At 43.3% G+C, this 22,632-nt stretch overlaps 1 protein-coding gene across 1 annotated transcript in view; it reads right to left on the bottom strand.

Annotated features, from left to right (window-relative positions):
* LOC140127861 (cytosolic purine 5'-nucleotidase-like) overlaps positions 1-22,632 on the bottom strand; it is a 93,476-nt gene that overhangs the window by 31,214 nt on the left and 39,630 nt on the right. Inside the window, exon 2 of the mRNA XM_072149002.1 lies at positions 13,360-13,450. The gene's annotated coding sequence lies outside the window, so the exon portion shown is untranslated. The remainder of the gene's footprint in view (positions 1-13,359; positions 13,451-22,632) is intronic.

Consider the following 22,632-nt stretch of genomic DNA (forward strand, 5'->3'; position numbering starts at 1 on the left):
ATATTTATAGAGCAAAAGGTTTCGTAGGTGACAGCGTAATTCTGCCAGCTCTTTAAAATGAGTGGGGGTTGTTAATTTTTTGTCCTTTCTCTCTAGGAATTGTATATGCATTAAGGTGGATGTAATTTCCCTCTCTCTTTCTCTCCGTAATCTGCTGTTAAGTATAGTAAGCTCCTCTTTAATAAACATTTAAAAATTATTTTTAACCTTGACTGTGCACAGGGCATTCCCCTATACAGGCAGTCCCCTGTTCCATACAAGATGGGGCACATTTACTTACCCGGTCCCTGCGCAATCCCCAATCCGGAATGTCCGATGAGGATGAACTCTGCCACGATTCATGAAGATCGTGCGCCCGAGATCCTGCATCTGTCGCTGTTGTAATGGGACCAATAATTATCAATAAAGCTTCATTACAGACTCCTTACAGCTGATCATTACAGTCTGGGACCAAAGTAACATCCAGAGAGCTTCACCAGAGGTCACAGTGGGAAGAGGGGTCCGTCGTTAACTAGGGGTCGTCTGTAAGTCGGGTGTCCTTAAGTAGGGGACTGCCTGTACTGTAGATCCAACTGTTTCTTGAACTCTAATTTTAAGGACCTGTTCTGTGGAAGGCAAACAATGAACCATAGGATTTACTGCTCTGCTTTCTTCTTAAAGGAAATCTACCACCAGGATGAAGGTTTATAAACCAAGCACACTGACATACTGATGTGTGCCCCCTCTGGCAGGATCCATTCCTTAAGCTTCTTATGCCCTTGTTTTTAAGAATAAAATGCTTTAAAAATCATGCAAGGGGCCCATCAGGCTCATTCGCATAATTTAAAAATCCTTTTTTTTTTAAAAACACAGGGAAAAAAAAGGTGCTCCTTTATGATCCAGTGTGTGACACAATTCTGTGGAGTCACTGTATCAAATGTGTCGCAAACTTCAACTAAGCACTCAGGGCCGGCTCCAGGTTTCAGTGGGCCCTTGGGCGACAGAGCCTCAGTGGGCCCCTTTGCAGTCAACTCGCGTAACGGCATGGATTCATTATATACAGCCCAGCCCCCTCCTCGCCCCCAATACATTATATGCAGCCCCCTCCTCGCCCCCAATACATTATATGCAGCCCCATCCTGACCCCCAATACATTATATGCAGCCCCATCTCACCCCCAATACATTATATGCAGCCCCTTCTCACCCCCAATACATTATATGCAGCCCCCTCCTCGCCCCCAATACATTATATGCAGCCCCCCTCCTCGCCCCCAATACATTATATGCAGCCCCCTCCTGACCCCCAATACATTATATGCAGCCCCATCCTAACCCCCAATATATTATATGCAGCCCCCTCCTAACCCCCAATATATTATATGCATCCCCCAATTCATTTTATGCAGCCCCCTCCTGACCCCCAATACATTATATGCAGCCCCATCCTAACCCCCAATATATTATATGCAGCCCCCTCCTAACCCCCAATATATTATATGCATCCCCCAATTCATTTTATGCAGCCCCCTCCTGACCCCCAATACATTATATGCAGCCCCATCCTAACCCCCAATATATTATATGCAGCCCCCCTCCTCGCCCCCAATACATTATATGCAGCCCCCTCCTGACCCCCAATACATTATATGCAGCCCCCAATTCATTTTATGCAGCCCCCTCCTGACCCCCAATACATTATATGCAGCCCCATCCTAACCCCCAATATATTATATGCAGCCCCCTCCTGACCCCCAATATATTATATGCAGCCCCCTCCTGACCCCCAATACATTATATGCAGCCCCCAATACATTATATGCAGCCCCCTCATCAGATTTCACATTATAATCGAGCCCCCTTCCCCACAAGGATTACATACAGCCCCCTCCTCATGTCCATTCATTACTAACAGCCCCTATTCTAGTAAATATGACCATTCAAAATAAAAGAATAATACTTACCTCAGCCTTCTGCTCAGGTCCAAAGCTTCACCCTCTCTGTCTTCCTTCTCCTTCCGGCAGCCTCACAGCGCTTCAGCCCACGGTCACAGGTTCCGCTAGCGTCGCGTTCATAACGTGACGCTAACGCACAGGGGGCGGCCGAGGGCTAGCGGAGCCTGTGACCGCGGCCATGCAGAGACGCAGCGTCCTGCAGCACACAGAGCGCCGCTTTACGGCGCCAGCACCCGGCACGGCCAGGCTGCTTGGGACCGGGGTTTGGCCACGAGTGGGCCCTCCCAGCAGCTGGGGGCCCCGGCACTTGCCCAGGTTTGCCGGGTGCTGGCGCCGGCCCTGTAAGCACTAACTCGCCCCTTTCGGTGCCCAATTTTTCTGTCTTGTCGACACAAAACTGGTGCAGCCGTGACACAAAACTGGTGCAGACACTTCATGAATAAATGTGCAAGCTCCAAAGACCATCTTTCAATGCAAAGTCCAACAGAAAACTGGCACGGCCCGAATAATAGATCTGGTCCAGTTTACACTAATTTAGCCAGTTAACTATATATGGAACAAAAAACAACAGTAAAAGTTACAATTTTACAATAGAAATATATAATATGTCCAGAGTATATGTCCAGAATTATATTCAGTCCATCCATAATATTCAGTCCATCCATAATATTCAGTCCATCCAATAGCAAACACTTCAGAAGCTGCTTAAGCCCCTTCCACACTGGCGTTTTTCACGCGCGAGTTCTGCGCGTGCATTTGACGCGCAGAACTTGCATTGCACTCTGTCCCATTGTATTCAATGGGTCTTTCTTCATTAGCGTTGGTTTTCACGCGCGTGCTTGCGTTCGTTTGCACGCGCGTCAAAATCGCAGCATGCTCTATTTTTGCGAGTCACGCGCGTTTTTCACGCCCATTCAAGTCTATGGAGATGCATCAAGAACGCATTGCACTCGCAATCATTGCAAGTGCAATGCGAGTGCAATGCGTTTTAAACGTAAGGGTTGCTAGGTGACCAAAATAACAGTATTTCCCCTGCTCGCGAACGATCATTTAATTAAAAAAACACAATGAAGAACAGTGAAGAATAGAATAAAACCAGTGAACACAGTGAAAACAGTGACCACAGGATCATTTAAGAGAAAAACACAGTGCAGAACACAGTGCAGAATAGATTACAGATGTTCGGCACATCTGCTTACTTGTCGGGAGATACGCGCGGAACGGTGCGAACAAAATAGCATGTGAAGAACAATACATATGTGTGAAGAACACATTGCAGATGTATTTAAACATCTGCAATTTGTTCTTCACACACATATATATTGTTCTTCACATACTATTTTGTTCGCACCGTTCCGCGCGTATCTCCCGACAAGTAAGCAGATGTGCCGAACATCTGTAATCTATTCTGCACTGTGTTTTTCACTTAAATGATCCTGTGTTCACTGTGTTCACTGTGTTCACTGGTTTTATTCTATTCTTCACTGTTCTTCACATCTGCTAACTTGTCGGGAGATAATATACACGGGGAACAGTGAAGAATAGATCGCAGATGTTTGCAACTTATCAGAAGACATTATTTTTCAATTAAATAACACATTTTAATCCCAAACCATGGTCCCTTTGAAAAATGCTCGATTCTCCCATTGACTCGCGCGTGAAAAAATGCGCCGAAAAAGCAAAAAAACGCTAACAACACGCGCGTGAAAAACGCAAAAACGCTAATTACTCCAAGGAAAAATGGAACAAAAACGCAGCCAAAAACGTCAGTTTTTCACGCATTGCACCCTGACGTGAAACGCAACGCTAGTGTGGAAGAGGCCTTAATGTATATTTATTAACTGTGTATTTATATGACACCTCAAAAATCTATAACTCAACTTGCAAAAAACAAGACCTAATATGGTCATGGTGAAATAAGAATGTAAGCTTTACTAAAGGATTAAGCCTTGATTTGGCCCCAACAGGGGAAATAGCATATTACTCTAAACTCAATGGGGCACTTTACTTACCCGTCTGGAGGAGTTCACCTAAAGTGCGTTGTCCGCTGATCGTGCGCCCGATATCCTGCATGTGTCGTTTCCCCACTCAGGTCCGCCGGAGTTCACCTTCTTCATCCTGGTGCATGTAAGTGCATTGTCTTGTGACACAATTTGAAAGTTAAATCCAGCGCTCAGTCCGAATCCGTTTGATCGTCCAACAGCACGGCCCCCGATTTCTGTCGCATGAAAGCGGCACAGCTGCACCAAAATCCAATCACGTGCGACACAATCCGCTGTTAAATATATGTCACAGCCGTGCAAAACCTGAAAACGTTGGAGAGTCCGACGAAAGTGCGTCCACGGACCCTTAGTAAATAAGCCCCAATAAATCAATGGCTAGATTGTGTAATGGGTTCTCTCCATTCTGATAAACATATCAGCAATATAAGGAGGCATCGAAATATTAGTTGGCACATGAAAATAGGTTTTCTCAAACACCCTCTTTAATTTCACCTTCTAATATGTCAGAAATTCTTCCCCTTTAAGGACGCATTTTCCATGGCAATCGAAAAAACACTGATGATTTTATATTTGTTTTAGTCTAAACACTACAAATAAAAAACATATAAAAAGGTTAAGTGTTTCATCACATGATTGATAATTTTCCTGTTTGCATAGATCTGGGATAAGGAGACTTATTCGGACTCGGCGTGCACGTATTTCCTTAGTAGTGTTGTACATTGAAACACATGTGACTGTATGTCAATATTTGCACTTACTACACTGAGATAGAGGGGGGGATTACCCGGGACACTAATTCTAAGAAAGAATTAAAGGGCTTGTTCACAATGGACATTTATCACCTATCCACAAGACAGGGGATGAATGAAGTATGCCTAGGCTGGCCTATGGGGTGCAGGGATGGATTAAGACGCCATGGGCCCTAAATCAGAGTACATCCAGCAAGACTTACAATCCATATTATTTAATAAACTACCCAATTTATGACTATAAATACATAATCTGTTACTCAGATAACATTTTATGTGCAGAGGTGGGTTAATCAGTGATGTATTCTGCAGCATCTTCCTCTTGGAATCCCATGTATCCAGAAGAGCTCTAGCCCTAGGTAAGATCTATCCTGCTGGCTACTGACAGGACCCAGGGCCGGCGCTATGGGTAGGCAAAGGTGGCAATTGCCCAGGGCCCCCTGAAAGGGGAGAATCTCTTCTTTCAAATGAATCTTGAATTTTGTTTCTAGGTGCTATGGATCCAGAGATATTCAGGTTTAAAGTGAGAATATCAGGTGCCATTTTTATATATAAAAATCACTCCCAACGGCAGTTTAACAGTTAATATCTCCGTTTTCCTAAAACTTAGAAACACAGATTCATATAAAAGAGGAGACTCTCTTCTTTCATATGAAAAAAGAAGTGAGGTTCTATGTTTCACAGACCCAGAGATACAGCCCCCTGAATGTACCCCCGCCATCCAGATTCTTAGCCATCAGGCTGCAGGGAGCATTTGCTGCACACAGGAGCTGCTGCACCTCACAGATAATGGAAATATTCACTTTATTTTGAGAAGGAATAATATCAACTAATATTCATGTTTTTAACCCTTCTCTATGCAGAACTATCTAAGAACACACTTTGGGCCAAATGTCTCAATCGTTTTTTTCTGTTGTTTTTGTGCCTTTTCATTCAGGCGCACCGTTTTTGCGCCATTTTTGTGACTAAACGTCAAACTAGCTGTGCAGCAAAAATAACCAGCTTTCCCTCATTTATCCTAGCAATCCAGTGCCTAATGATATTCATCACTTGCGACTTTTCATTTAGGTGCAAAAACCGGCGCAAAAACACTCCAACCCGAAGGTGGCGTTAACTGAGAAGTAAGCACTGAGCCCCTTTGCAAAACAGCTAATTTCTAGCAGCAAAGCTCAGCCAGACACTGCAGACACTAGAACAGATCATACAGACATGAGATACTCTGCAGACAGGAGCTGCAGACTCTATTTACAGTTCATCACCTTCTATTTACAAAACATTCTGCAGACTCCTGAGCTCACAGCAAGAGCAAGAGAAGTTTGCAGAATGTTGCAGATATCACAGACAAGTGTCCCCCGTGTAATTCTGCACAGTATCACCAGTGTGTCTGAGGGGGTTAATGTGCAGAAGTACAGGGGTGCAGCAGAAGATCAGCACTGGGTGATCCCCTCCAGGAGAAGCCCCTGCTGAGGAGGTCACTGGGTGCTGGGTGTCACACACCTGGGTGCTGCTGTGAGTGTTATCTTCATTCTGGGCTGTGGGAGAAGCAGAGAGGAGCTTGTAGCAGGATCACATGTAAGTGCCCGAATCTAACATTGCGCCTAAACTGCGCCAAAATTGCGCCTAAACTGTGTTAAAGTAAAGTGATTAATAAGAGGCAGGAAATTAACTTATCACAGATGGTTGTAGCTTGTGTGCCAGAATTTAGGCGCAACTACTACACCTAGGCGCACAAAAGTGATAAATGTGGCCCTTTCTCTCTTATTCCCTTTTATTTTGTGATAGTCTTTTAGTGTTGGGAAAATTGACTGATACGATGAACATTCGATCCTCTTCGCCTAATGTGACTACACCGCGACCAGAACATGTCCATAAAGTTATATGTAACACCAAAAACACACACATGTTCTGGAATAAAGTTTTTATTTCCCATCATCCTCCATTATTTACACCTATGTTATGACGTTCTCACTCAGATTCTTATGAAGCGCGGAGGGTTCTGTTATTGTGCAGATAATACAATGGCGACATCTAAAAGTGACTTTTATTATCTCATTAGAGGGGTTTATGGATATATAGTTATTTATTTGGGTTACCATTGTGTAAGGAACAGACAATGATACATCTGTGTGAATTTTCTGCAGTTCCATTTGCTGCATATTTTGGTGAATACAGTATATTGGTGTGAGGTATGTATGCTCTCCTCATATCTTACTCTTTTAGGAAAGTATATTTTCTTTATATAAGTATCTGGATTTGTACATATTTTAGAGGAAATTTTAAATGTTAATTGCTAAATGCATCGCCTGGTTGTCTGCTTTCAAAATTCTATAGGTTTTATGGCGCCTTTACTTTTTATTCTGTTTTATTGATATATTTTGCAGGTTGTGACTGTCTAGCTGAAAAGCAGATATCTAGTTATTACAGTTTTAGTGATATTATGTGAACATATCAATAGGGCACATTTGTGAACTCTACACATGTATTACATTCAGGAGATGTGAAGGTAAACATTTTCTGTTTGGAGCACATTTTTTGCCATCAAAGTAAAATTTTAAGTATTTTTTATAAAATGTTTCAGTTTGAATCAAAATTGCATGCAGGCGCCTATGTCTATAAACTCTTTGATGCAATTTTGAAAATCGGGCAAGTGTCTGCTTTCAGAAAATATTGGTCCCTCTCCCCAATAGGCCTCACAGTGTAATCAACCTACCAGTAATTTTTTGGAGTGTGGGAGGAAACCAGAGGACCCGGAGGAAACCCACGCAGACACAGAGAGAACATACAAAATCTTTGCAGATGTTGACCAGCGCTGTAAGGCTGTAGTGCTAATCACGGAGCCACCATGCTGCCCATAAATCTCCCTATCATCTATCTCCTATAAAATTCTCCTATATTACAGTTTGTTTTACCATACTAAAGGGAGCCTCTTACTGACTGTGACTGGTCATAAAATAGTTTTATTTTGGGGCCCCACTTTTTGTTTTGCCCAGGGCCCCACTTTGTCTAGAACCGGCCCTGACAGGACCCCCATAACAGAAACAGAGGTATGGACAGTGGGGTACCTGCTAAGAGGCGAGTTGAACCACTTGCCAAAGTCGGTGTCACCTCCAGCACCAGAATAATCTTGTGAGTCACTACTACAGACAGCAGGAGGGGGGCAGTGGTGAAAGCTGAGATGGATAGATGTATGAAAGCTGAAGAAGATGGGTAGAAGCATGTAATAGAGCAAAGTGGACAGATGTAGACGGGGGACAGTCCTTCTAGGCCCTGCTACATCTCTCCACGTCAGCTCTGCTACATCTATCTACTGTGGACAGTTGTAGCAAAGTTTAGACGGGCAGAAGTAGCAGAGCTGAGGTGGAGAGATGTAGGAGAGCTGAGGCTACATTGGTCTACCTCAGCTCTGCTACATCTCCCTATTCAGCACTATCACATCTTTCTACCATAGCTCTGCTACATCTGTCCCCCTGTTACATCTGTCTACCTCAGCTCTGCTACATCTCCCTATTCAGCACTATCACATCTTTCTACCATAGCTCTACTACATCTGTCCACCTGTTACATCTGTCTACCTCAGCTCTGCTACATTTATCCACCATGAACAGTTGTAGCAGAGTTGAGACTTTACACCGCTGATATAAAGCAATAGGTCCCATGTACATGACCGTTGGGGGGACATATGTATAACCGCAATACATCCCCCATAGACGGCTATGTCGAACTGGCTCGGTACGATGAGCGCAACAAGCGCTCACCGTTCCGAGCAGTAGAGACAAAAAGATGGAGCCTGCTCTATCTTTGGCTGTATTTATGGCTGTGCGGCTCCTATTTTCTATGGAGAGTGGAGGGGGTGAGCAACGCTTCTCCTCTCCCGTGCACCGACTTGTGCCGGCCGTCTAACACAGAGAACACCTTTATTCAGAAATTTTTGGATGATACGGCAGTAGTGGGTTGCATTAGAGGTGGCAATGAGAGTGAATACAGAGAGAGGCTACGGCCAGATATCCAATGGTCTTTTTCACACTTGCATATTTTTTCACGCACACACGCACATTTTTCTTTATCGCACGTTTAAATCTCGACATGCTCTACTTTTGCAAGTCACGCGTGTGAAAAACGCACCATACAAGTCTATGGAGAAGCATCAAAACCGCATCGCACTCTGAGACACTTGCGTTAATGCGTTTTTCACGCATCAATTGCCATAGAAAAGATAGAGCTCAGCCCTGAGTCCATTTCATGCGCATTATCTGCATGTGAAAAACGCATTGAAATTGCATTGGAAATGCAAGTGAAAAACTGAGACATTGGGACAGATTTACTTTCCCGGACAATTCGTGATCCAGCGGTGCGTTCTCTGCGGAGGATTCGGGTCTTCTGGCGATTCACTAAGGCAGTTCCTCCGATGTCCACCAGGTGTCGATGCTGCGCTTAAGTTCATCAGAATGAATGAAGTACACCAAGCCGGGCTGAGTGCAGGTAAGCGCGTGTCCAGCGCCACTTTTTTTTTTTAAATGCGGTGGTTTCTGCGAATCTGTCAGGTTTTCGTTCGGCCACGCCCCGATCGCGCGTACCAAAATCTCGGGGCAATTCAGGGAAAATCGGGGGTAACCCGCCGTAAAAACGCGATTCGGGCCCTTAGTAAATGACCCCCACTGAACAAACTGTGACTGAAAACTGATTGAAAAAAATGTCAGTTTTTCACTGACCAAACCCTAACCGCTCCCTGATCCGACTCTGACGTGATCTGCAAGGCAAGTGTGGAAGGGGCCTAAGACAAATGGTTTGTTGTTAAACATCTCCAAAACTAAGTTGCTAATAATAGGCCAGTGATGGCCAACCTATGACACGCGTGTCAGTGCTGACACGCATAGCCATTTGCAGTGACACGCGGCCGCCGGAGAGTTAAGTTTCATCCTCGGCTCCTACACGGCCGGGTGCAGTAGCCGGGAGGCTGAGAGATTGTCCAGCACATTGTAATAAATAGATGTAGTATGGCAGTACATGGTAGGATCAATCACACAACCTAGGATTAAAGTACCCTAGAAGTTAAATAATTATACATATTTGTTATTTAAACTATAAATATCACAAAATTATGGTTTTTTTGTCAAGGTGACACACCACCCGAGTTATGCTTGTTTTTTGGCGAATTTTGACACACCAAGCTCATAATGTTGCCCATCACTGTAATAGGCTTTAGAAGATCACGGGTTAGATCTTGTGACCCCTTGTATATAAATTCAGAGGAGGTCGAGAAAGTCAAAAACTACAAGTATTTAGGGCTATATGTGGACAACAAACTGGACCAGCGACTACATGTAGAACATCAGATTAAGGCTACATTCACACTACAGTATGGGGGACCTATATACGGCCGATATACGTTCCCCATAGACGGAAATGGGCGCACGGCGCCCTACGGGAGCGGTACGGTGCAGCACACATGCAGCACCGTACCGCTCCGTACCCGGGAAAAAGATAGGACCTGTCCTATCTGTACCCGTAATACGGGGCCGTGCGCCATGTATCCCTATGGAGAGGGGCGGGGGTGAGCGGCGCTCACCTCCTCCTCCTCTCCCCGTGCACTGCCGTTGCCCGCTACAGTACGGTACGGGCGGGCAACAGCAGTGTGAATGTAGCCTAAGAAAGCTAATAGTAGACTATATTTTTACGATCGGTATGATCATTGAGTATTTGCAATCGCTGAAATGTTTTTATCAAACTGTAGTCGCCAATGTTTTTTTTTTTTTTTTTGCAGTAACGTCTTGTGGATCTTACATTAATGTAGCGGAGTACAATAAAATGGTAGAAGTGATTAAAAATTATGAAAGAAAAGAATTTGTTAAGCAGCAGGTATATAGAGTTACAATGCTAGCCGGATAGATTCAGGCGATCTTTTTCCCTGCCCCGACTAGATGTATGAATGTGTAACAATTTTAGTTTTTTTAGATAAACAGACTCTGAATATTTTTTGTATTTTAGGTAATATACGGATGCTGTCTGTTGTATGTGTATTTGTTGTGTTATTAGACTGCTCAAATAATAAACACGTACTAACCCGGAGCCGGACTGGCCCCTTTAATACCACATACCCCAAATATAAATAACCACAAGAAACCATTGCTTAACCATTCTCAATAGTGGGTTGACTCGGGGTCGGCCACAGCTTTATTGAAACCATTGATAATTTAACCATTTCTTTGTTTGAATATATAGACACTTTTAACCATTCCACTTTACATAACACCAGATAACACCCTGTATGCCTGCCATATGTAAGGGCATGTAGGGCAGTGTTACCCCTAAAAAACCGCCCGCTGTGACAAAAAATACACAAAAACGATATAAAAAGGGAGGGTGGGAGGGAAAACCAATGAAAAAGAGGCTGAGTCTCTGCTACTCAGAGTATTTGAGCATGTGCTCACCTCCTGTACCGCCCACATTACTAGCCACGCCCCCAGCGCATCCCTCTGATGAATAAAGATGAGAGAGGGTAGAGCAACCTCCAATTAAAGGGGCCACACACTTTTTATTGTATTCGGACTGCTAGCCACCTTTGAGCAGTCATTAGCCCAACGGCTATGCGCCTAGGGGCTATCAAATTGGACTGTGTCTTGACAGACACCTTACAAGGTAGCTAAAAGAGGCGTGATTTTCCTTATCCCATGCCGGAAAACGTATTTGCATATTTTCTTGACAGACACATCAGAGTACTGTGTTTGGCTATTTTTGAGGACACATACACTCACCAGCCACTTTATTAGGTACACCATGCTAGTAATGGGTTGGACCCCCTTTTGCCTTCAGAACTGCCTCAATTCTTCGTGGCATAGATTCAACAAGGTGCTGGAAGCTCCTCAGAGATTTTGGTCCATATTGACATGATGGCATCACACAGTTGCCGCAGATTTGTCGGCTGCACATCCATGATGCGAATCTCCCGTTCCACCACATCCCAAAGATGCTCTATTGGATTGAGATCTGGTGACTGTGGAGGCCATTTGAGTCCAGTGACCTCATTGTCATGTTCAAGAAACCAGTCTGAGATGATTCCAGCTTTATGACATGGCGCATTATCCTGCTGAAAGTAGCCATCAGATGTTACAGGGTACATTGTGCTCATAAAGGGATGGACATGGTCAGCAACAATACTCAGGTAGGCTGTGGCGTTGCAACGATGCTCAATTGGTACCAAGGGGCCCAAAGAGTGCCAAGAAAATATTCCCCACACCATGACACCACCACCACCAGCCTGAATCGTTGATACAAGGCAGGATGGATCCATGCTTTCATGTTGTTGACGCCAAATTCTGACCCTACCATCCGAATGTCGCTGCAGAAATCGAGACTCATCAGACCAGGCAACGTTTTTCCAATCTTCTACTGTCCAATTTCGATGAGCTTGTGCAAATTGTAGCCTCAGTTTCCTGTTCTTAGCTGAAAGGAGTGGCACCCGGTGTGGTCTTCTGCTGCTGTAGCCCATCTGCCTCAAAGTTCGACGTACTGTGCGTTCAGAGATGCTCTTCTGCCTACCTTGGTTGTAACGGGTGGTGATTTGAGTCACTGTTGCCTTTCTATCAGCTCGAACCAGTCTGCCCATTCTCCTCTGACCTCTGGCATTAACAAGGCATTTCCGCCCACAGAACTGCCGCTCACTGGATGTTTTTTCTTTTTCGGACCATTCTCTGTAAACCCTAGAGATGGTTGTGCGTGAAAATCCCAGTAGATCAGCAGTTTCTGAAATACTCAGACCAGCCCTTCTGGCACCAACAACCATGCCACGTTCAAAGGCATCAAATCACCTTTCTTCCCCATACTGATGCTCGGTTTGAACTGCAGGAGATTGTCTTGACCATGTCTACATGCCTAAATGCACTGAGTTGCCGCCATATGATTGGCTGATTAGAAATTAAGTGTTAACGAGCAGTTGGACAGGTGTACCTAATAAAGTGGCCGGTGAGGGTGCTGTCACATGTCGCGTTTACCGCATGCGTTTAAAAACGCATTGCAATAGCTGGAGAGTGATTTGCCTAATTAAACAGCTGCTAACACCTGTGTTTACAAAACGCAACCGTTAACGCATTGTTAACGCATGCGTTAACATCGCGGTTAACGCATGCGGTTGTTAACGCATTGTTAACGCATGCGTTAACATCGCGGTTAACGCATGCGTTTTGTAAACACAAGTGTTAAGAGGTGTTTAATTAGGCAAATCAATCTCCAGCTATTCCAATGCGTTTTTTAACGCATGCGGTAAACGCGACGTGTGACCGCACCCTGAGAGTATACATTGCATGGAGATGCCCCACACATGTTTGACCAGGGCCGCCATCAGGGGGGGTTTAGTGTGATTGAGTTCAGGGGGCCCAAGCAGGAGAAAGGGCCCTAAGACACAGAAAAGGATCCCCTCTTCCCAGCTGCAGGGAATTCACTGTGCACACAGGGCTGGATTATCACTCTGTGGGGGGCACAAAATTTGGGGTTCCAACTATCCGAGTGGTGGGCCTGTGTTTGACCACCATTCCCTTCAAACTCAACAACCTCCTGTCCTAGTGATTGTGGATCAAGCTTTTCTCCCCTTTCTTCGGCAGGTTAGAAATGTCCATTGTGTTATAATAAATGTGTATTCTCAGGTGTCACGTGATCACTGAATGTCAGTGAATAGACTCACCTGATCAGCGTTCATGTGTACAGCGTTTCTGGCTCCAGGGGAGTACAGGTAATTGTATCCACTCACTCCCAAGGTCACAGAAGAATGAAATCTGTGAATACAAAGAAATTCTGCTGTTTAATGACCTGGGAGTAAACACTGCAGAGGACATAGGTCACTTAATACTAGAATTTGGCACATAAGGTGATATTTACTATATGAAAAGATTAACCACGTGCACAGGGCATCACAGGCAACCTGAGTCACATGACACGATTTCTTGTAAGGGCTCTGTTCATAGAGATAATGGGGGAGATTTATCAAGCTGTCTAAGAGTAAGAATGTGCTTAGTAGCCCATTACAGCTCCCCTTTAAAATATTCATGAACACTGGTAAAATGAAAGCTGAGCTGTGATCAGTGTCGGACTGGGTTTCCTTAGGTCCACCAGAGAAAATCAATCTGGGGGCCCACTCTTCATTATCCCCCAGGATATATACTCTAGCAGCCTTCAAATTGTTTTTTTTTCTGATGGAACGCTGGGGTTCAGTTTTGGTTTGAACCATTGCCCACGGGAGGATCCTCTGGTACTCTGGTGGGCCAGTCCGACACTGGCTGTGATTGGTTGCCATGGGCAACTAAGCATATTCTTACTCTAAGCAGCTTGATAAATCTCCCCCAATACCTTAATATTTCTGCCCTTTATGCTATTTCTGTGCTATTCTCATTTGTATCCATATGTTAATGAGGAAGTTGGGGCATCTGTGACGCGTCCTCTACATCCAAAGCAAAGTTATTCCAATTCAGACCACCTCCCTGTCTGATGAGCAGCAGATTTGGCTTTTGCAATACATGTAGGATTAGTTGGGAATCCCAGTGCATTGCTGTATAACATGCTGCTAGAATATTATAACATTTAGACAAGACGGTAGACTCCCTTTAAATTGCAATGTTGAACTATAAGGCCTCATGCATATGACCATATATGGTGGTCCGTGAGCCAGCCGCAAAAAACGCATCTAGATCATGGCCACCATAGAGGTCTAATGTGCATGGTCACCTGCGGTGCTGCTCAGCTTCCTACAGAGATGAGAGGACCATCTGGCCCAAAACAGGCTGCAAACCCGGCCTGATTTTGCACACATTCTTCTACATGAGCAGCACGGTGGCTGAGTGAGTAGCACTTCTGCCTTGCAGCACTGGGGTCCTGGGTTCGAATCCCACCCAGGTCTATATCTGCAAAGAGTTTGTATGTTCTCTCCGTGTTTGTGGGCTTTCCTCCAGGTCCGCCGGTTTCCTCCCACACTCTGAAACATACTGTTAGATTGTGAGCCCCATGGGGACAAGGACCACTTTGCCATGCTCTGTGTGCGCTATATAAATAAAGAATTATTATTATTACATGAGGCCTTAGGCTCCATTCATATATCTCAGCTGTCATCAGTTTTTTTTAACTCAATTAACCATCTTTGCATCAATGTTTATCATCATTTGTTAAGATATGAGGTTAAAAACTGATCCTAACAGATCTTTGAGGGTTAGAAATAACAAGATAATGTAAACTGAAAACCCCAATTGTTTTTAAGCATATTTTTGTGTGTTTTTTAGCATATTTTGTGTCTGCAATCATCACATTTTATACATAGATTCCACTGGAAAGTTATGAAAAAATATAAACCTCTTTTGACCATGTCTTAAAGGGGTTTCCCCACGAATCCACAGGATAGGGCCTAACTTGCTGATCGGTGGGGGTGTCAGTGATGAGACCCCTACAGATTATGAGAACAGGGGGTCCGACGTATCTCTCGTATCCCGCTCCCCGAGATGAGAGAAGCAGCCGGCTGCGCATGTGACCTACCATTTGGATAAACAAACAAATTCAGACCGTAAGCACGACTCTTTCATCTTGGATCTTTTATTCTTTGTGCTCAATCACAATTATTTTGTATTCAATAAAGTCTTCTTTAGACAAACATCAGGCACGGCTATGGGTGCACGATGTGCCCCCTCCTACGCGAATCTCTTTTTAGGGTGGTGGGAGGAGACACACGTGCACCCCACCACAGCATACCACTCTAACATCATTAAGTGGTATAGATATATCGACGATATCGTTTTTCTGTGGCATGGGTCGAAGGAAGATTGTACAGCTTTCATTGATGAACTCAATACAAACTCGATCAATGTAAAACTTTCCCCTTGCATTTCAGACACGTCGGTAGAATTTTTGGACCTCAAATTGTTTATCCATCAAAGAAAAATCAGGACCTCATTATTTAGAAAAAAGACAGCGACAAATAATATCCTGCATTTTGAAAGCTTTCATCCCCACCATCAGAAAAAAGCAATTCCATACAGTCAATTTCTTAGACTGAAAAGAAATTGCAGTAGCCATGAAGACTTCAGGACACATGCCAACGAACTCACTTCCAGATTAAGAGCAAGAGGCTATCCCAAGAAAATCATTTCACAAGCTTACATGCGAGCAAAAGGCAGAGAAAGAAGCACGCTACTAATACCAAGTAAAAAATCGAAAGTGGAAGATACGGTCAGACTTATCACAACGTATAACAATCAATGGCAAGACATCCATAAAATTCTGGGTACCAATTGGAACATTTTACGAAGTGAACCCAAACTCAGTCCGTATATAGGCACAAGACCCACTATGACAGCCAGGAGAGCAAAAAATCTTAAAGACCACCTTACCAGGAGTCACTTTGTACAACCAGCCACCCACACAACTGGTGGACATAAAATTAGGGGAACATTCTCCTGTGGCGAATGCAACATCTGTCAATACATGGCCAATACAGAGTCTTTCATCAATCCCACCAATGAACGTGCATATAGATCAAAACAATACATCAACTGTAAAACGAGAAACGTGATATATCTAATCAAATGCACATGCCCAAAACTCTACGTGGGACAGACGACACAACCATTAAAAAAGAGGATACAGCAACATCTATCCACCGTTAATATGGCCAAAAAGCATTTCAAACAAGACAAGAGCCTTACCTCTGTGGCCATGCATTTCCTAAACTTTCATAATAGTTCCTGCAAAGGCATCAAAATATATGGTCTCGAGAAAGTCGACACTAACATCAGAGGAGGCAACCCCATACCATTACTTTTACAAAAAGAATCAAGGTGGATCTATGAATTAGACACAATGACACCAACAGGACTCAATGAAGAATGGCTATTCACGGGATTCTATAAACAGGTATAAGATAGCTCGACAACATCTCAAGGCACAATTTTAACTTTTAATTTATTGTAGAGACTCTTTTTTGATATGAGGGTAGCAATGCTAAACACATATATATATATAAAAATAATTTCTTTTTCTTTCACACCTATATGGTTCAATTTCACTTTTGTATCTGAACGATGTCCCAAGTTTTATACACTGAGCACTCATATTTTGTTGTCATTTACTTTTTCACTAGTCTCAATCTCACTGACGTGTGCATACTGGAGAAAACAGCGGCTAAGATGGAGAAATAAAGATACCGATATTTGATCGTGGGAGAACACAAGAAGAGGAGCCACATAAAAGTGATCCGTATGACACAAGACCAAGCACTTAAGGAAGAACACATCTAAGGACGCTACTCTCACCACTGGACATTTATAGTATATAGGTTTTCTATTCACTATACACGTTAGGTGTATATTCCACATATTTATATCACTTTTCAAAACTATGTCTCAACTACTTCACACTAAACTATAGTCACGCTTGCATATTCACATCCCCTCGCCCATCATAGGAACCCACTCTACATATCCCACTCATCCTGCCACCACAGGCCACTATCCCATCTGCCTATATAGTAGTGGGAAGTATTTATCTATAACGATATCACATATCCCTTGCCTTCTTCCACATCCGCTAATACATATGCATAGACCTCCATTACACTTACTTACTACATGGGCACATCTGTTTATTTATCGTTCATTTAGCCCATGCTCTATACCACCCACTGACATCTTTATACCATCATACTACATACTTACCTACAGCCCAAGACACTGTACAATTGGCGGGGCGGCGCTGGGGGCGTGCTGTGGGTGTGCCCGCCCGGTGACGCGCGGCCGGCACAAGCAGGAGGCGGAGGATTGTGCCGGTCTCGCGAGCGCTGGGCGGGCGCATGCGCGGTGCGCTCCGGCGCGGCCGCGCCATACACGCGACCACATACAGATCCAACACTCAGGTGAGTCCTCTCACATCATTTACTTTTGCTATTTATACCATGCCCAGCACCCCACACAGATTATACCCCTGAGGAAGCCTGTGGAGGCGGAACGCGTGGGGCACAACTCTTCATCCCCCAACAAACTACACGGTGATATCCATTTTATTTACTGTTTTGGACTGCATATAATTGAATACCTATGGCATAGGTTGCATTTTCATTACCTTATCTGCACACGCCACTTTATTGGCCAGATTTGGTTGCATCGCATACAAAACCAGTCCTCACAGTCTAGGATTCACATATTGACACCGTAGTAGATCCACACCGGACCCAATCGGGGGCGTGCAAGCATATTGCATGAACTGCATGCACTTATGCACTGTATTTTTGGCATTTGTGGCCTTATGTTTTTAAATGTTTTTATGTAGTGCTATGGCATCAGAATAAAGAATTTTTGTATATTGGATTTCTATGGTTTGAGGCCAATTTATATGCACATCCCCGCTACCTTTTCATGTATAATACTCTGTATACAGGGATGTGTGGCTAAATAGTCCACACGTCAGCTATTATCATGTCCGTGCTGCCCCATTCATCTCTATGGAGCTGACGGAAAAATAATAATAGTAATAATAATTCATTTATTTATATAGCGCAGACAGATTACACAGCGCTGCACAGAACTTGTCACATCAGTCCATGTCCCCAATGGGGCTCACAATCTAATCAACCTACCAGTATGTTTTGGAGGAAACCCACACAAACACGGAGAGAACATACAAACTCTTTGCTGATGTTGACCTGGATGGGACTTGAACCCGGGTCCCCAGCCCTGCATGGCTGTAGTGCTAAACTAATGAGCCACCGTGTAGTGATCAGAGGGGTCTCACCACTGAGACCCCCACTGATCAGCAAGTTAGGCCCTATCCTGTGTAGAGAGCGTAACTCGTATAGTGGGAAAACCCCTTTAAAGGGGTATTTTACATTTTTCTCAGGACTGTGTATGAGGTTATGATGAGGATGCAACAGTTTTTGATCTAAATAATTTAGTTTTTGCTAAAAAAAAAAACAAAACTGCAGCAAAGTAATATATACACTAAAAGTTGGAGCAACATCATCCAGTATGTGTTTGTCATAATGGGAACTTGTTACCAGATTTTCCCTCATTAAACTACTAGCTCCTCAGGTAGGGTGTGAAATGTCCTTTGTAAAATTCCCTCTTTTATGTGGAATCTCACCAGTTTACCTATAAAAAAAATCTCCCCAAAGTCATATGAAAATGAGCAGAAAAGTGTCAAGTTTAGAGTCTGTCACTTCAGAAAGCTTTATCATTGGTTCTACAGTACATACAAACATGCTTTGGTGTTATATTACATGTATGGATCTCATTATTCATATAACATCAGGTTTGCGGCTGTGAGCTGTAGAAATAGAGATAAAGGCTGTTAACTGTGTCTTCTTTTCTGTAGACCACAGAACCACAAGCATGATGCCATCTGAAAGATGAGATTCTTATCTTTAAAACAAGAGCCTGTTACTAGATTGTATAGAACTGAAGATAGGGGCTTCTGAAGGGACACTGCCATTGCAGCCTCTAGACTTGATTCATCTCAGGAAAAATATGACTCTTCTTTGCTCATTTTCACATCACTTTGTGCAAGAAACGGGTGAGAATTCACATAAACGAGGAAATTCTAAAAAGGACATTTTATACCAGGGATATCTTATATATAGCAATGAGCGGCATAAAAACAAGAAAAAAGGGTGCACTGCTTGCCATGCCTCCACCCTGGTGCACTGCTTGCCCTGACTCTGCCCCTAGTGCCCACATGCAGTGATTCCACCCCGGGTGCACTGCTTGCCATGACTCCGCCCCTAGTGCACTGCTTGCCATGACTCCACCACTGGTGCACTAAAGAACTTGTTTGCATAATGGAAAAAGATCACGTGACGGGAGGCAATGTAAGTGCCTGGTGAGGAATAGATTTTTTTTTTTGGATGTTGATGTTGCCAGGACAGGGGTGCAATAATTTGGAGCAGTGACCTCACGGAGATATGTGTCAACATTATGAGCTTAGTGATGAAATAATAAGGGAGATGGGGGCTGTAAAGGGGACAGCAGGTAATATTTACAGAGTAATAAAGGCTAATCCCTAGAGGTCAGGCGGTCACCTTTGACTGACTTTTGCAATTCTTGATTTTGTTGAGCAGCTAGAGAGCGGCAGAGGGGAGTAAGGATAAAGAATATTGCATTTGTAGGAAAATAAATCTGATTTATAATGCAGAACAACCTAATATAAAGCAAATAGGTGTCATTGAGGTGAGCTCCCTGTACGAAGAAGCTCTAGTGACTATATGAATCATAGGGTAAGAGCTAGAAATGAGCGGACCCAAAGTTTTGGTTCGCATTTGGATGCGCCCTGCACGACCCGGACATATTGCCAGATCGGCTGCCGAAAACACAACCCAACAAATTGATGCCTCTATCTCCTAGCCATGGCTGTGATTGGTCAAAGGGACACCCCATGCCAGTCATAACCATGGCTAATAGTCAGGGGCGTTAATTAATAATAATAATTCCTTTATTTGCCAAATCGGTCCCTGTCCCCATGAGGCTCACAATCTAATCAACCTACCAGTATGTTTTAGAGTGTGGGAGGAAACCGGAGGACCTGGAGGAAACCCCACAAACACGGAGAGAACATACAAACTCTTTGCAGATGTTGACCCTGGGATTAGAACCCAGGACTGCAGCGCTGTAAGGCTGAAATGCTAACCACTGAGCCACCATGGCTGTTCAGCAGCTGATATGGCAATTTGTCTGGGTCACACTCTAACTAAACAAAAACTACAGGTCCACTCATCTCTAAATTAGGAGCTTTAATCCCCTTCATCCAAGAGAGGTGGGTTCTTATCTCCAGAACACATTGGGTTTCCCAAAAATTACCGGTTTACGCCGTTTTGCCCCGGGTTTTTGGCGCACACAATCGGATTGTGTAGCATCGGCGCAGAGTTTCACGTGACGGAAATCGGGGGCCATGGCCGTCGGAAAACCCATCACTTGACACACACTTACATGCACCAGGAAGAGGATGGTGAACTCCGGCGGACCTCGGTGCAGCAGCGACACCTAGTGGATATCAGGTGCACGACCTTAGTGAATCCCGGCAAGCTCCGAATCAACGTCAGACAAGTGGCTAATGGACCGGGTAAGTAAATGAGCCCCATTGAACTGATATAACATGCATATCCTGCTCTGCAAGCCTTAATAAATACTTGTATTCTCCATGAAATATGAATTCCGGAGCATATTCTGTGATTCTAAATTGAATTGTCCCTCTGTTATTCCTCCTAGAAAGGTAGGAATTCCTTAACCGCCAAGTATATGCATACACAGTCTAACATCAGCACTGATTGGACAGCGTATTCCATGTCTAGAGACTTCCCTCAGCTTGTAACACCCAATTGTTATTTTATATACCGTACTTCCTGGAGTAATAAGAGACTAATTGAACTATCCAGAGCCAATATTTCACAAGGAATACAATAATTTCCTGACAGTATGTGACAGGTCGTCTGTAATAAACGCCATGTAATGACATGATCGCTCATACATCTGTCATACTCCTATATCTTTATGGTATGTATATAGTCAACATCCAATATCATACAACAGAATAGTCAACTTTTAATTCTATTTATACATACAGGGTCACATATTATCCTTGGCGATAAAGTTTAAGAGGGAGAACTTCCAGTTCGATAAATAATGACATTTCAGGTAAATGTATGTTGTACGTGGAAGTTCTCATGCATCACACACTGCGTTCCTAGAAATCTATCATCCTGCACAAGGTCTGTACTACATGTGAGAGCTGCTGGATAATGCTGGTAATCTGCCGCCCCCTAGTGTTAACTAGTGATATTTTAGTCAAAAATACCTTCCTGATAGATAATAAACCCGCGATTACTTTGATGCCTCAGTTCAAGAACGGAAAGCATGTATTTATGAATATAAAGTTTTTTTTGTATTTATTTACATTATATTATTTATGTTTATATTCAATGGTTGTGATTGACTTCAATAATAAACATAAATCTTGATTTATTTATCACCATCATAATCAGTAGCTCTTTACAAATACATATACAGAATAAACAAGACAAAGTAATAACATAGTCAGGTGAAAGCATAGGAATGAGGGTCTTGCTCGCAAGAGCTTACCATCTATGAGGAGGAAGTGGGGGGGGGGGGCTTGTACAATGCTCCAGCCCCATTCTTATCACCAATCAGGCTCTTTTTTCGTACTCCCAACTTTCAAAAAAATCTATACCTTTTTGTTTTTTCATGTAAACATGTAAAGAGCTGTGTGAGGGCTTGTTTTTTGCGTAACAAACTGCATTTCACAGTGACAGTATTTAATGTTCCATGCCATGTACTGAGAAGTGAGAAAAAAATTCCAAATGCAGTAAAATATGTTGAAAAAATGCATTTGCTCCATTTTCCTGTGGGCTTGGTTTTTACAGCTTTCACTGTGCACCCCAAATGGCATGTCTACTTTATTCTTTGGGTCAGTAAGATTGCAGGGATACTAAATTTCTACAGGTCTTATTTTGTTTTAATACATTTCAGAAAATTAAAAAATTCTGTGTTTCTTCTAATAACTTTTTCATACTTCGGTGTACAGAGAGTGTGAGGTGTAAATTTTAGCGGGATGAGTTGACATTTTCTTTGCTACCATTTAGGGGCTGTACAACCTTTTTATTACTTTATATGTTGCTCATACTGTTATATGTTACTCAATATGTTGCAAAATTACATTTTGGACATTAGGGCGCTATTTTCTGCTAGGGAGTTTAACGCTGGGAATGATTGTTCATTTATTTTGATAGATCGGACATTTTGGGGCATGGGCATACCTTACATATTTATGATTTTTGCTGTTCATTTATTTTTATATCAGTTCAAGTGAATTAGAATTTTTAGGGTTTTTTTATTTATTTATTTTACCATTTTTCAGACCCCCTAGTGTACTTTAACCATAGGTAGTCTGATTGATCCTACTCTATATTGCCATTCTA

The sequence above is a fragment of the Engystomops pustulosus genome, chromosome 4 (genome assembly GCF_040894005.1).
Source record: "Engystomops pustulosus chromosome 4, aEngPut4.maternal, whole genome shotgun sequence".
NCBI classification, from domain to species: Eukaryota; Metazoa; Chordata; class Amphibia; order Anura; family Leptodactylidae; genus Engystomops; species Engystomops pustulosus.